We start from the raw sequence: 13,481 nt of genomic DNA, 5'->3' as shown, positions 1-13,481 counted from the left end.
CTTTCATACAGGGGATTGCAGTTCAAAGTGTTTTACATCAGTATGAAATAAAACATAAAATCAGTGTAAAACAAGCAGCAAGAGCAAAGCATAAAGTGGGATAAAATAATGCAGATATATTAATCAATTCATATCAGAACCTCACGTTCCAATATGCTTCTGTAATCTGTTACAAAACATGATAAGGTTATAGTATGCACCCAGCAGATAGTGGGGCGTAAAGATAAAAGTAGAAATAAGTCAAATGAGCAGACATATAAAATCACAGTTTTTCACATTAGGATCTAACATCCTTTAGGGCCACCTTGTTTATGGTTTGATTCAGTTTTAGTAGAATGTAAAATACATGAATGATGAAATGAGCACATAAAGTGCAGACATACTATAAAATCCTCTGATATATAAAATAAAGGAGAATAAAGACATCCCTCCAGGCCTCCAACTCCCTCTGAAAAAACTCTGTCTCAACAAAGTCCTGGAATGGCATCCTGGGATTGGTGAGTCCTTCTGCTGCATAGGTCTGGAAGACCTTAGTGGAGCAGTAGAAGTACAGTATCTCACCGCTCCAGTCTGATAAAAAAAAAAGTGGATGGTGGAGCCATCTCTGAGGAACCGGGACTTTGGCTGACCAGTTGTGTGTCCTCTTGGGGAGCCGCTGTTGTTGTTTCTGCTGCTTCTCCAGCATCTCACTGAATGAATGAATGAAAACTTTATTTAACAGATTGCAGAATGGGTACAATACAGTACGGCTCAATACACACAATTGTTAAGGGGATGCAGACCAGAGAAAGACGTTTGTCTTGTTTACATCAGGGTCCCCTATTTTCAATTCATAGTGACATTTATGACACACACAACATACATGACATCATGACATTTATGACATAGGGACATACATGACATACAGGTATATAGTACTGTTACATTTGTGACATATACGATATGCAAATATACAGTACTGTTACCCATAGATCCTAACTATTATAATAGTTCAATGGTTGTGATGGCAAAGTTTGCGTCAGGTTCCTTACTGTATATTTGCATATCGTATGTCACAAATGTAACAGTACTATTGTTTCTGGCTTAAAGGCCAACCTTCATATTGTATTTTTGTTCAATAAACAATGTGGACTAAACCTTCAACAATACACAGAAGGTTAACCCTTTCACTGCCACACAACAGCCGGTTAACCCTGTAAACCTTCTAGTCCCAAAACATTCTGTGACTAATTCAGTGCAGATTGTAATGTATTGTCATCATGCAGCACAAGTACAGTACAACTAAAAGAGGTTTGGCATCCAACCAGAGTGACTATGTAGCAGTAACGTGAAATAGTAATATACACTGTACAGGTGGTTAAACTGGGTATAACATATATAAATTAGTACTATGAGTACTACATGTATGTACAGAGTTGTAGTATTAATATGTACAGTGATACAGGTATAAAGACACTATGGTAGTAAGTCATACTGGCCAGCAGTGTAACTAGTAAGAGTAGGTAAGAGATATGTACAGAAAAAACGAACTCAGTCACTCGGTAAATCAATTCAATTGGAGTCTCTTTAAACAGCGGCAACACAAACCTATTGGTAAACAAACGTATTGTTGAAAATATACAATATGACTGCTGTTGTGACAGTGTTTAGGAATCGGATCTTATTTAGTAGTTTAAACTCACCTTCAAACATTAACAGGTTGAAAAACGCTACTTTCTCCAGCTCTGCTCTTCTTCTGTTCTTCTTCTCCTAAATGTGGATACAGCGCAGCATCCACAAACTCGCAACAGCGCCACTAGTGGCCAAAATAATACATGGTTTTGTAAACAGGGAGTGGATGGAAGTTAAGGGAAGGATCGTCGTTAAGACACACGAGTGAATGGACGTTAAGGCCAACTACTCCAGGGTGCCGCTGCGGACGACCCGAGTTCGAATCCTACCTTTTTCTAATTTTCTTTTTTGCACTTTGAGAGCTATATAAAGAATGACATCCTCAATGCATGTAGATTTATAATATTTTAACTTAAAACTAGGCTACTTTTAATGTGCCAAAAATTTCTGATTCAAACATTTCTCCTTGTAAGGGGGGGGGGGGGGGGGGGATACGCGTCTATACTTTCCGTAGCCGCATTTCTGGCGAACGCTCTCTGATTGGCCGACGCCAGATTCTACACTGGTCAGTCAGTGGCCAATCAGAGAGCGTTCGCCAGAAATGCGGCTACGGAAAGTATGCTGCCTCTTGGCGGGACTCTGGGGGCCGACCGAGAGAGAGAGAGAGAGAGAGAGAGACACAGGGAGGGGAAGAGAGCGAGATAGAGTGCACTCTTCTATCAGACCTGAAGTTTACCTTTAACCGATATTTAAGTGATGTCTTATGCAGCTGAAGTTTAAATATGAAATACTTTGTCTTTTGCTCTTCTGTGAGAAATGAGAGATCCGAGCTTGAACGTTTGAAGATGCGTGCATGCAGGAACCGACGCAAACGCACACATGCAACCATTGATCCACTACGCTACCGTCAGTGTGCAGACTCACACACACACACACGATTTTTGTCGTCATAATGCTACATGGCCCGACTAGATCCGTGACTCCGTTGAGATACAAATGAATTATCCAGCAAATAAAAACAAACGCTTATAAAAACGATTTAATAGGCTAAACTTCGTTGTTTTAAATTATGTGCTTTACACTGTTTATTGTATTCGATTTTTGGATGGATTGGTTGGATTCTTATTATATATTATTACTATTGTATTATGCACATCGTTGCGGGCAATTTCATTTTATAAATAATAAAAAAAAATATATATTAGAAAAGCGGGATTTGAACACGGGTCGTCCGCTTCAGAGGAATGTGCACAAACCATTACACCACGGTACCAGACAAAATACATCCATTATATATCCATCAATGGACAAGAGACAAGAGACAAGAGAAAATGAAAAAGAGTTCTAAATGGCTAATTTTATTTTAAATCATTTTATTTTCAAGTACAGTACAGTAACCATCAGAACAGCAGTTATAATGTAGTCAGTCAAGTCAAGAGTTCAGAATTGTATTAAAACACACACACACAAATTACAAGATACAAGGTTACAGGTTAACTGGCTTTAACTGGCTGCCCTGGATATTCTATTGTTAAACATTGTTGACCCTTATTTACCACTTTGACCTCCATTATTTGCTATGACTAGTGGCAACACTTTCGCCAAGCCAGCTATGAGATTGTTACATACATCCACTGTTAGTTTATTGCGCCAGAAAAACCTTATGGCCCCTACTAAAGCATATTTTGTGAAAGGTTTCACGTATCTGCTAATGTAGTCCTTCAGCATGTGCCACACAAATTCAATGGGGTTCAGATCTGGAGATTCAGCGGGCGTTTTGACACAATTGATCCCCTCTGCTTCAATGCAAACTCTGGCAGCGCTGTGTTTGGGGTTGTTATCCTGGAAGAAACGGTGGCTCTTCCCAAATGTTGCTCGTATGTAGGGACCGGCGGCTGCTTTGATGATCGATTCCTCAAAAAAGACCCTGTCCATTATTCCATCGAAAATGACAAGCGGGCCTGCACCCATCTTGGAAATCGCTCCCCAAACATGCACTTTCAATGGATGTTTAGGTGCAGGTTTACCTTGACGGTAGCCTTTTTTCGTAAAGCTTTGTCTTGTAAAGTGTTCGAGTGCGACAGTGCTTTCATCTGTAAATATGACGTCATGCCACGTTTCACATGTATCGATCCACTGTTGCGCCTGTAGATAGATAGATAGATAGATAGATAGATAGATAGATAGATAGATAGATAGATAGATAGATAGATAGATAGATAGATAGATAGATAGTTAGATAGATAGATAGATAGATAGATAGATAGATAGATAGATAGATAGATAGATAGATAGATAGATAGATAGATAGATAGATAGATAGATAGATAGATAGATAGATAGATAGATAGTTTATTAATTTAGAATGGAATAACATATATACATTTGAACACAAGATGAACAGGTATACATATCACCATTTACCAATAGGATTAAAAATAAACACAATAAAGCCATAGGCATTGTGTCAGGATGTGTATGTGTGGTATAAAAAGAAAAACAAACCTGTGCAAGTCTTAATTCTTTATTTTTGTCACGGATCATTGGCCAGAACTTAGTTTGACCATATTTCCAACCGAGACCCCTGCGTGCTCTGCGGATGGCAGTCAGGCTAAGATGAATACCCAAATCGTCTTCGATGCGCTTCTGGATTTGCCTTGCAACCATGCAATTGTAGGCCTTTGTCAAGTTGTCAATGGCAACCAGGACATTGCTATGGAAAGAGAAGAGAAAGAAAGTGGAAATTAATTAACTGAGAGTTAATGAACCCTCAGAATGAACAGAATATTGCACAGAGGGCGGGATCCACCATTTATTCACATTCACAATATCGTTCTTATTTAGAAACGGCAACATATTATTTCACAATGTGCTAATACCATAGAACTATATACTGTACTCACTCAGACAGTTTACGTGGAGCACGGCTTCGTGGTATTTTCCGTTTGTAATGCTATTCAATAGTGCCCGGAGTAACGCAGATTCCTAACGATGAAAGATGTTGCCTAATGCGTCTTGTAGACATGCCCTGAGATCGTAACTGACGCACATCTTGAGAATGTTGTTTGTTGATTTTAGTCATTTGCACACTGACAACAGACCATTCGAAAGTTCAAGATGATACAACACTTTATATAGAGGAGGGTCTACCCCACCCCTAGCCCCCTCCCATACTTCCAGACAGGAATGTGGTTTGATTTACCCTTTCAATACATACATTGCCTATCATAACTTTCACTGTTATGTCACTATTGCCTCAATATAGAGTTATAATTTCACTCAATATAGAATATCATATTGCACTCAATATAGGGGACATTCCAGAATTGGAGGACATTTTCAGTCCCACCCATGAAATTCCAAACAATCCATGCACAAAATACAAAAACATGCACTTGTTATGTAAATGTACTTTTCCTGAGACTAAATGTAAATATGGTTGTGGAAAAAGTGGTTCCAAAATATTATTTAAAATACCAAATAGCTCTTGAACACCCCCTAAAATGGCACTTTTCTCTTGTCCCACCTTCTTGATGACCAACTTGCATGTCCAATATAACATTTAAATATATGTTTTAAATATACTTTTTTGGTATTAGATTGTTGATATATGTCTCTTGTACTGTAATTATAAAAACAATTTGTTTATTCAAAGAACCACCTCCATTTGAAGTTCCTGGCTGAGCACACCAACCTCCATCTATCATACTCACTGTTCTGCACGCTTCGCCCTACTGGATTGTGCATCCAACATTGGCAGATTGTGAAACCTGCATGTGCAAACAAAATGAAAATCTAGGCTTTATTGCCAAAAGGCTTCACCAGATGCACATCATTGACACATGTGTGACACCACAAGCAAGCAATGTATGTATGGGGAATGTGAGAACTGCAGCAACAATACCTATACACTCACACGCCACTACAGAGCCACCGATATGTCTCCTACTTTCAGTGGGCCACTGTGGACAAAGAGCACACAAATTATCCTGGAGCAGCCTCAAAGGTCACTTTGAACAAATTATTTGAATGCTCCCAAGAAGAGCTGGTGGAAACTTTTCAGATTTTGCTCCAGAAGTTCAGGCGCCATCTCTACAACATCAGGCAGCTCACAGTGGTTTAACCTATTGTAAATGTAATAGTTTGCATGATTAAATGCATAATGTATTTGAACAAATATTTGAAATTAAATACTGAAATTAGTAAAAAGAAAGATGTGACTATTGAAAAGTTGGGCAAGATCGATTTCAAAGTTGCTTAAATTAATATAAGTGAAGTCTTATCTGAAATTAAATCAGTATTCAGTAAGGGTTGCGGCAAACATAGCACACAACAAATAAAACGTATCATAAAAAGTGTACCTTTGATGCCTGAGCTGGACGAATCCAATTATTTGATGGTTTAATACCTGTTTTTATGAAATACATAACAGAAAATTATCAAATAAAGGGTCCATTTTTCAAAAGTATTGATGCCTAATTGTCCTCCAATTCTGGAATGGCCCATAGAATTAAATTATAATTTACTTTGGAATAATACATTTAAAATAAACAGGGTCAAAGCAGAAATCAGTATTTAACAATGCAATTGTATTTGCTTGAAACAGGCATATCCTTTGGGACGCAAGGCAAGCCCCCTCCCCCAATGTACATGAGTCAAGTCAAGTTAAAGGCCAGTCTCAATTAATACAACCCCCTCCCTACCTATTAACATGTAAATGAAACCACAAATGAGGCGTTGATGGCTAATTGCTTAGGAATGCTTGTTTACATCAGGGGCTTGTCTGGTATTATGAGGAAAGACCCTCAAAACATAAATTTACGTGGAGCACGGCTTCGTGGTATTTTCCGTTTGTAATGCCATTCAATAGTGCCCGGAGTGCGCGGATTCCTAACGATGCAAGATGTTGCCTAATGCGTCTTGTCATGCCCTGAGATCGTAACTGACGCACATCTTGAGAATGTTGTTTGTTGATTTTAGTCATTTGCACACTGACAACAGACCGTTCGAAAGTCAAGGTGATACAACACTTTACTTCCAGACAGGAATGTGGTTTGATTTACCCTTTCAATACATACATTGTCTATCATAACTTTCACTGTTATGTCACTATTGCCTCAATATAGAGTTATAATTTCACTCAATATAGAATATCATACTGCACTCAATATAGAATTAAATTATAATTTACTCTGGAATAATAAATTTAAAATAAACAGGGTCAAAGCAGAAATCAGTATTTAACAATGCAATTGTATTTGCTTGAAACCGGCATATCCTTTGGTAGGCAAGGCAAGCCCCCTCCCCCAATGTACATGAGTCAAGTCAAGTTAAAGGCCAGTCTCAATTAATACAACCCCCTCCCTACCTATTAACATGTAAATGAAACCACAAAAGAGGCGTTGATGGCTAATTGCTTAGGACATACAGATAAACAGTAGGTTTAGAACGCCTATTCACCATAGCAATAGTAGGTGTAGCCGTCATTGTCATTTTAAAATCGCTTCTTAGAGAGCTGTTCAGGACCCCCCTCGATATAAAAGTCGTGTGTGGAACGTCACCCACTTCATTCTGGGGACACCGGGACAGAATATTGAGGACAGAATGGCAACCTTTTACGGCACTAAACAATTGAAGGTATGTTTGTATATTTCTCAAGGGTCTCTCTTGAGCGCTCGCTCACTCGCTCTCTCTCTCTCTCTCTCTCTCTCTCTCTCTCTCTCTCTCTCTCTCTCTCTCTCTCTCTCTCTCCTCTCACACAATGATTCGATGTCCCCGACATTTGAATAATTTATTTATGCATAATTTTTCTATTCTAGACATCTATTGCGAGTGTTGATCGCCCAGGATTAACCCAAGTAAAGGCACCTCAAGGTCGAAAAAGAATAGGAGGTCCTGTGATTCCCCCCAAATCAAAACATTGTATGGTCAAAAAGAAAGCAGTAACTAAACTTTTTTTTATTGCATTTTCCATTATTCAGACAATCTTTTTACATGTTTTCCACATCACATCATTGTGACACAAATCTTATCTTAACTTTCCCTCCCTTATTGCTGTGCAGGCCGCTGTTATTGTTATGGACATGATGCCACTCCCAGCAGTAACGACAGAGACGAGAGATGAGGAGACAGCGGAAACACCAACTCCAACCATTACTAACTTTTGTAATACAATTATCATGATGACGGTGGCTATTGTTATTGAACAAAAAATAAACAAGCATGTTGCCAGGCTGCCAGGCTGCTTAAACTACTTGAGGCGACTGAAAAACTTCTAGAGGCGACTGAGAATCGACTGGAGGCGACTGAGAATCGACACAAGGCCACAGAGACAGAGCTGGCCAGGCTGCTTAAACTGCTTGAGGCGACTGAGAATCGACTGGAGGCGACTGAGAATCGACACAAGGCCACAGAGACAGAGCTGGCCAGGCTGCTTAAACTGGTTACACCCACCTTTCCACAACCTGCGGCCAGTGTCACTGCTCAGACATTCAATCGGCAGCTTTTCACACCATCAAGAGATGAGAATATACCATGGTTGGCTCTAACGCCCAGTCCCTTCCCATCCCAAGTGGCAGATGAGAATGTACCACCATGGTTGGCTCTGTCACCCTCTCCCTTCCAAACGCCCCAGAATGATGATAGGGATGAGGATGACGCATGCTTTCCTCCTCCTTCACCATTCCGAACGCCTCTGACTGCAGAGTGGAATGATAATGATGATGAAGATGATGCATGTTTTTCTCCTCAACCGCTTTCTCCTCAACCTTCACCCTTCCGAACGCCTCTTCAACCTTCACCCTTCCGAACGCCTCTGCCAGTGCCTGCAGTTCCAGTGGCAAAACCACAGAAAAAAGCACAGCGACAGCGTCCAGCACTGCCCAACATAGAACTGGAAAGTATTTCAGCAGACGACGAGCAAAAGGCGTTCGACCATGCTCATAACGCACAAGGCAAACCACGGCCTGATGATTATGCAGCGCGTATGTTCATGCTGCTAGTGGACTTTAAAACCTACCAAAAGTGGGCTCATAAAGTCAACTGGAATGGTAAACGGGGGAAACATGCTTTACCTATGAACCTCAGATTGATGTTGTTTGCTAAAATTAAAGCATGCTATAGTGTAATCAACTGGAATGCAGTTCGTGATCGAGTTAATGAACGTTTGAGGAACCCGCGATCAGAGGATCCGAGGAAAAGGCTACCATACAGTTTGAGTGAATTCAATTTGTGATACAAAAAGTGACCAGAAAAAGAGTGTATATACATTTGACGTACTTGGTCATGTAAATAACTCATGTACAGATACCGATATGCCCTACTTTGTTTACTTGTTTATTGCACAATGTCGCTCTATCAATATAGAGTTATAATTCTATATAATTATAATTAGTTGATAACCTGTAACCTTGTATCTTGTATCTTGTAATTAGTGTGTGTGTGTTTTAATACAATTCTGAACTCTTGACTTGACTTGAAAATAAAATGATAAAAAAAAGAACCAGTCTGTTTTAGAAGGAGAATGAGTTTTGTACAGTAACATGAGGTGGTGTTTAATAACAAAAACACCAATAAAAATACAATACATAACATAACTATTATTATTATTATTTGATACACAAAATTAGCCATTTAGAACTCTTATTTATATTAGAAACACTGGGATTTAAACCCTGGCCACAGTAACACCAGGTTTCGTCTTGCCCGCTGGCACTTGCTGCAGTATCTGCAGTATCTGAACCAGCATGGACAGATGCACCAGGCTGTAGGGATACATCAGAACCATTAATATATAATTTCATTGATATCTACTTTCTTCAAGAAGGAATGAATGTCCCTGGCCACAGTAACACCAGGTTTCTTCTTGCCCGTTGGCACTTGCTGCAGTATCTGCAGTATCTGAACCAGCATGGACAGATGCACCAGGCTGTAGGGATACATCAGAACCATTAATATATAATTTCATTGATATCTACTTGTACGCAATGTTGCTGAATAAAATAATTAAACCGTTAAGACCTGTCGCTCTCATACAGCTGGTGACAACTGCCCAACGCGCCGGCTTTTTGTTCATTCATTGGAGGAGCTCCCGCATTCAGTTTGATTACAGCTGGTGACTTCATTCATACAGGATGTCTACAGACTGTATGAATTAATGTTGCTGAATTAAAGTCAAGTCAATTCAAGTCAGTTTTATTTGTATAGCACATTTCCAGGCAGCGGCAGCTGACACCAAAGTGCTTCACAAGCAAGTTGATAAAAACAAATTAGTGTGAGGCAAGATATAAGATTAAAAGAAAGAAAAAAAAACATAACAAAGCAATGAAAGCAACAAAAACAAACAGTATGGTGCAAGATATACGATTAAAAACATAATAAAGCAATGAAAGTAATAAAAACTGGTAGGACACAGTAAAACAAAGAGGATAGAAGGGCCAGGGGTCTAGTGGTGGAAAGAATGAATTAAATAATGAATAAGTTAAACGTGTCAATTCAGCAGTCAAAGTGTACTGTATAAATCTAACTTCATTAGATGGCCGACGTACGGCTCTCTTGTGTCCATTAATGGATATATAATGGATATTTTATTTATCTGGCACCGTGGTGTAATGGTTAGTCCTCTAACCTCTCATGCGGACGACCCGCGTTTGAATCCCGCCTTTTTCTAATTTTTTTTTGCACCTTGAGAGCTATATAAAGAATGACATCCTCAATGCATGTAGATTTATAATATTTTAACTTAAAACTAGGCTACTTTTAATGTGCCAAAAATGTCAGATTCAAACAGACGAAAATGGGGCATTTTCTCCTGGTAAGGGGGGGGGGGGGGGGGGTATGCGTCTATACTTTCCGTAGCCGCATTTCTGGCGAACGCTCTCTGATTGGCCGACGACAGTTTCTACACTGGTCAGTCAGTGGCCAATCAGAGAGCGTTCGCCAGAAATGCGGCTACGGAAAGTATGCTGCCTCTTGGCGGGACTCTGGGGGCCGACAGAGAGAGAGAGAGAGAGAGACACAGGGTGGGGAAGAGAGCGAGAAAGAGTGCACTCTTCAGTCAGACCTGAAGTTTACCTTTAACCGATATTTAAGTGATGTCTTATGCAGCTGAAGTTTAAATATGAAATACTTTGTCTTTTGCTCTTCTGTGAGAAATGAGAGATCCGAGCTTGAGCGTTTGAAGATGCGTGCATGCAGGAACCGACGCAAACGCACACACACACAAAACGCACACGCACACACGCAACCATTGATCCACTACGCTACCGTCAGTGTGCAGACTCACACACACACGATTTTTGACGTCATAATGCTACATGGCCCGACTAGATCCGTGACTCCGTTGAGATACAAATGAATTATCCAGCAAATAAAAACGAACGCTTATAAAAACGATTTAATAGGCTAAACTTCGTTGTTTTAAATTATTTGCTTCACACTGTTTATTGTATTCGATTTTTGGATGGATTGGTTGGATTCTTATTATATATTATTACTATTGTATTATGCACATCGTTGCGGGCAATTTCATTTTATAAATAATAAAAAAAATATATATTAGAAAAGCGGGATTTGAACACAGGTCGTCCGCTTCAGAGGAATGTGCACAAACCATTACACCACGGTACCAGACAAAATACATCCATTATATATCCATTATAAACAGAGCCCTGCTCCATTCGACAGGTTTTAACTGGTTAATAATTTTATTCAGCAACATTGCGTGTTTACACAACCGCTTTTCTTCTGATGACATTAATGGACGTACGTCGGCTTGTTGTTTTGTTCCAGGTAACCATAGTTAAATTCCATTCCTGCATAAACGCGGATCATTGATCAGCATTCCTAAGCAATTGGCCGTCATTGTAATTGAAAGGTTTAGAACGCCTATTCACATATACGCCTGTAGATATGGTATGGTATTTATTTTAGACAACAAAACATATACAGATCGTTACATACAGTACAGTACAGTACTGTAGGACGTTGTAGCGTCCGTCTAATGACTTTGCGCCTCCTGGCGGCATAAAACAGAACAGCAGCATGGCTTCCTAATTAATTCCAACGACGTGATATCACCGTGCGCGGCAAAGCGTCCATGAAAACTAAAGGCTTCATCTGTAACAATTAGGGCCCCTCCGTCTGCTGTTTGCCTTATTGTTTTCCATTACAGGCATCACACCTAAACCAGAAAGGCTAAACAACGGTCAGGGAGGAGAGAGAGAGAGAGAAATAGAGAGACACAGATCTGCAACTTTCCAGACAACACACCTAAACCCTTTGGCCCCCCTACTTCGGTACACCCCACGTCAAATCAGAGCGCTCCCTTCCCTCATACAGTACACCCCCCATCTTGGGCCGGTCCCGTCTTCTAGGGCAAGGGCCCCTTTCAGTGACGGCTCCTTTCCTGAGCTGGTCCCCGTTCCAGGGCGCGGTCCCCTAGGCAAAAATGTCTCCTCTGGTCTGCTACGGCCTCAGTGCTCTGGCTGTCCTCTCCACATCTGCTCTCCCACCGCCGCCGTCTCCTCCCTCTTGTTGTGGATGATCTGTGTACCAGGCTGCGGTGCCTGGCCCCTGCTGCTTCCTCCTCCTCCAGTCTGTCTCCTGGTCATCTCCACCACGGTCGGACATCTCCAGACCCTAAAAGCAGAAAACAACACAAGCAGTTTTCTGTACCCTCGACCCTTGTGTTTTCTACTAGTCTACGACCTTCTCCACACCTATTATCTATCCTACAGGGTGGTTCCCTGTTTGTCGTCTTCCGTCATGACACCAGCAGCTAACAGATTCCCACTTCCGTCGCCCTATCTCTTCATCCCAGTTTGACCCCCAGCGCGCGCCAGTTCTTCTGGTGACGTGTCGCCTGAAGACTCTGCCTATTTATTAGGTGTGAGACAGCCCCACTGGAATTCAAACTCCCTCTTTATTCCATAATTAACCCATTCAAATAACTGCACCTCCTCTCTCTGTGCAATTCTTATTTAATCCATTGTATAATTAAACTCTATTTAATTAACCTGTATATCTATTGTTATTATTATTATTTTTTTTATTGGTCTTTTTCCCCCTCCATTTTCCTCCGATTTTCTCCCATCCCAATGTTAGTCGTATGCCAATTCCCAGTCCCTTCCTGATCGCTGCGCACTTACCCCCCACAGTCAGATCATCTGGGAGAGTGGAGGCTACCACGTGCTTCCTCCGACACACGTCCAGCCAATCACCGCTTCTTTTCACCTGGCAGCGCGGATTCTCATTGAGAGGGCGTAGCGTGTGGGAGGACCACACTATCCCTCTCACGTCCAATCCGCGCTTAGCAGGCGCCCCGACCGAACTGTAGGAGTCGCTGTTTACAACGACCCGGACCCACCCCGCCAGCTTCTCCCACCCTCTGATACAGCCAATTGTATCAGTGCAGACGGCCAGCCAAGCTGGTGACAACCCCGGAGCTGTGAGCTGGATTCGAACAGGCGAATCGAGCTCACAGCTCCGGGGCTGGTGACGAACGCAATCTCCGCTCGGCCACCTAACCGCCCTTATCTATTGTTATTATAATAATCCACCCTCTCCCTGCTACAGTAGATTCTAAACTTGAATCACTCCCCCACTCCGCCACTAGATGGTAGTACAGACCTATATCTAAATATTCCCTTATGGGTAATGAAAACTCCCCAGCACTACCCCTAGCCGATGACGGCCCTACCTGTGCGCGCCGTGGCTCGACCGCCGACCGCCGCGCAAAGTCTGTCGGTTCACTGTCAGGAACCGAGGCAGTATAGGGTCCAGTGGCGCCCGGCCGATAGTGGGCGCTAGAGCGCCGCCCTCCCTGGTTAAAAGAAGAAGAAGAAGACATTTTTATTTAATTTTTATTTAAA

Source organism: Notolepis coatsorum (genome assembly GCF_963971535.1).
Source record: "Notolepis coatsorum genome assembly, chromosome: 7".
Taxonomy (NCBI): domain Eukaryota; kingdom Metazoa; phylum Chordata; class Actinopteri; order Aulopiformes; family Paralepididae; genus Notolepis; species Notolepis coatsorum.
The sequence above is the reverse complement of the archived record's forward strand: the minus strand, read 5'-3'. Positions refer to the sequence as shown.